Source organism: Rhagoletis zephyria, unplaced genomic scaffold (genome assembly GCF_001687245.7).
Source record: "Rhagoletis zephyria isolate East Lansing unplaced genomic scaffold, Rhagoletis_zephyria_1.1 Rzeph_scaffold_00799, whole genome shotgun sequence".
Lineage (NCBI taxonomy): Eukaryota > Metazoa > Arthropoda > Insecta > Diptera > Tephritidae > Rhagoletis > Rhagoletis zephyria.
Genome location: NW_016157883.1, coordinates 154,157 through 157,681, shown reverse-complemented (window position 1 = coordinate 157,681; position 3,525 = coordinate 154,157). Strand labels below are relative to the sequence as shown.

Sequence of the window (3,525 nt, the reverse complement as noted above, 5' to 3'; positions counted from 1 at the left end):
CGTGTAACCTTCTGGCAAGTGCCATGGCGGGTTCTAATATTTCCAACTCAAATTCAGTACCCTGGCTTTGATAAAATATCTACCACTTCGCAGAACGGTAGCTAAATGAGGCATTTAGAGGTATGTATGAATCATGAGAGCTTAAGCCGGCTCTCCCTTTTCCGGCACTGATAAAATAAATCTCCATAACAGATTTAAAATACTTCCAGAGATTTTCTATTAAGAAAGTTTTAGTATCTATGGGAGGCGACATGCCTCCTTTTTTAATAGCTCACATTATTTTTATGACCGATGATAAATTTTATATACATACTTAACTCCATACCAATTTCCAGTATTCTTCCACAAACACTTCCAGCGATATGTGATAGGAAAAAGCCAATTTTTACGGAAAGTGCCACGCCCCTTTTCTTATAGCCCTGTTTGCTTCCATGAGTATGGAATTGATTTTATATATCCCAGTACCAAGTCACAGTACTCCACCATAAACACCTCTAGAGATATGCAGTATAAAATAGTAAATAATATGCAGTATAAAATAGCAAATTTGTACGGGAGGTACCACGCCCCCTTTGCGAATAACCCCAAATTTTTCTCCACGAGAATGGAATTAATTTTGTATACACATCTCGGCGCCAAGTTCCAGTTCTCTGCAATAAACATCTCCAGAGATATGAATCACAAAAAAGTAAATTTGCATGGGAGTTGCCACGTTACCTTGTCCCAATACCTCTCCCTTTTCTCCAATGACATTGGTTTCACATACATACATACATATGTATCTCCAAACTAAGCTTGAGTACTCCATCCCAAATATCTGTAGAGATATGCATTATGAAACTTTAATTTAGTATGAGAGGTGCCACGCCCCTTTTCCAAAAACGTTAATTTTTCTCTGTGAGTGAGCATGAATTTGATTTCTCCATACCAAGTTCCAGTTCTCTCCCACAAATACTTCCAGAGATATGTATGTATTATGGAAATTCCAATTTTTATGGGAGGCGCCTTGAGTTATCGGAATTACTTTCAGTCAGTAAATATAACCGCGAAACCAAGATACGGTTACCAGATTTGTAAGGGCGAAAATCGGGACAATTATAAAGCATCGAATCCGAACATACAATTTTGTTTTTAGAATAAAAAGACATAACATCTATTAACAGAGATTTATTTAAAACAAAATATAATAAAGTATACGTTTGAAGTAGCTAAGACTTACCGTTGATTTTTGACAATTTTTTGTTCGCGCGTTTTCTTCCATACAAAGTAAGTCCTAGTCACTTAAAGTTTTCCCTTTCAATCGAATGGGCTACAAAACTGCATACTCACAACGCTTCGTAGAAATCTAATTAAAAAGCTCAAAAATTTAATGAAACTATGTCGAATTTTGCTAATTTTTGTAAAAAATTTTAAATTGTGACTTACAATTTCATAAACAAATAATTAAAATTAAATAATCGAAAGGGGAATAGCTAAATAATTGTAAAATGACTTTTCCCTATTTATATTTTCGCCACTGTATCTACGGCTTATATTTTTCCAACTCATGATTTTTAAGGCAGTTGGTGTTATTTTTTGTAATTTCAATAAAATCAAGTTAGAATTGTTTCATTAAAAAAATTTAACAAATCATTACAAAAACCTTAAAAAACCTGTGACAAGAATAATAGACTGCAATATATCGATAGTTTGACAGAATAAAACATAACCAAAGATCACCGAAAATAAGGACGAGGCTATGTTTATGGCTCCCTTATATTCTAATCGTTTGTGATAACGAAAGTGCTGACATGTTTGTGCGAGAAAATGTATTCTTATTAAATTGATAAAGAAAATACTGAAAAATCGGGACTTAATCGGTACAAATATGAATAATCGGGACACTTATACGTCCCGACTTTTAAAAAAATATTCATATTAATTTTCTCAAAGTCGGTACTGTCCCGCCAAAATCCGTACGAATGGTCACCGTGGTCTAAGATCATCCTTGCGAAATCCGTAGTAAGTGTGCAAAATTTGGTTCTGATCGGGAAAGCGGCTGGGGAAGTACCCTATTTTTCAATCCAGGTCATAAATCATCTGTGTGCAAAATTTCATTTTCAAACAGGTGGCAACCCTCTTGAAAAATATCTTCGAAATTAAGCTCTCTTAAACCTTTTTTCGTTTGACACCTTTATTGTAATATTTGATTGAATTTATTAATTTAATTTAACTTTTTTAACAGATTGCAACTGATAAAAAAAGTAAACTCTTTACCAATCTAGGTCCGTTCATCGTTTCCGCGTATTAATTTAATTAAACGTTTTTACCAGGTGGCAACTCTTTAAAAAAGTAGCCTATTTTCCAATCTAAGTCATAAACTGTCTGCGAGCAAAATTTCATGCAAATCCGTTAAGCAGTTTCCGCGTAATAATTTAATTAAAATTTTTAACAGATGGCAAATTAAAAAAAAAGCATAATATTTTCCAATTTAGGTCATAAACTATTTATGCAAATCCGTGCAGTTGTATCCTCCTTTCTATGTTATAAGCTATCTGTGAGTAAAATTTCATGCAAATCCGTTCAGTCGTTTTCGCGTGTTAATGTAATTAACCTTTTTAAAAAGGAGGCAACTCTTAAAAAAAAGTTGCCTGTTTTACAATCTAGGACAAAAAATATATGTGTGCAAAATGGCATACAAAACCCGTTCAGTCATTTCCGCGTGTTATTTGAGTAAACTTTTTTAGCAGATGGAAACTCTTAAGAAAAGTAGCCTATTTTACAATCTAGGTTATAAGCCAGGGGTGGGCAATGCCGAGGCTACAAAGAGCCAAAAAAGGCAACAAAAACTAAAATTTTATTTTTAAATAAAATTATTATTAGAAATGAAAAACATTAATTTAATTATTATTCTAATGTACGTAACATAAGATATTAAAAAAATTCAAAAGATCCATTTGGTCAAATGTTCAAAATCTGGTTTCAGTTAAATGTTGGTTTCTTTACGAATAATTACTTACTTCTTATAAGTTTAAATAGTCGCATTTTACTATTTTAACTTCCAAACCACAAATTTCAATTCAGGGATTTGCGTAAATTCCTATCAGCTGTTTTTGATCAGCTGTTTCCTTGTTGGCAAATTGCTGTGGGCAAACATTTTTCTAGCAGAAACTAGCAGCTTTCCCCTAAAATTTGGTCTTTGATCGTGGTCTGGAGGTAGGGGCTGGATCAAGGCGTTACGCGTACCGTACTGAGGATCAGCCTGGCTGGGAGCCCCTAAATAGCCCAGTCGCTAACGGAGCCCTCTGGGAACCAGGCCGCACCCGGTTGCATTCGATGGCCTTACCCTGGGTACTGCGGATCTCTGCCCGGGGCCGACGAACCCTTTCTCCGCAACTCGTGGGAATATGAGCGAATTAAAAAATAAATTAAAATCAACAACAACGGAAATTGAGACCGGCACTCATAAAAAGTCGGAAGGGCAGTTGCCCAGACACCATGGGGCCCATGCGATGCAGGGTCCCTCTACTAGCCACGACGTGGCCA

General features: G+C 35.3%; 1 long non-coding RNA gene across 2 annotated transcripts in view; it reads right to left on the bottom strand.

Moving 5' to 3' along the window:
- Positions 1-387: 387 nt before the first annotated feature.
- Positions 388-3,525, bottom strand: part of LOC108361585 (uncharacterized) — a 14,325-nt gene continuing 11,187 nt past the window's right edge. The window contains exons 2-5 of one of the 2 annotated variants that reach the window (XR_001847326.1): positions 1,220-1,345; positions 929-1,153; positions 718-817; positions 388-650 (exon numbers count right to left, since the gene is read on the bottom strand). This is a non-coding gene — a long non-coding RNA (uncharacterized LOC108361585). Of the gene's footprint in view, positions 818-928; positions 1,154-1,219; positions 1,346-3,525 lie in introns of both variants that reach the window. The other variant, XR_001847325.1, reaches the window with a different exon arrangement.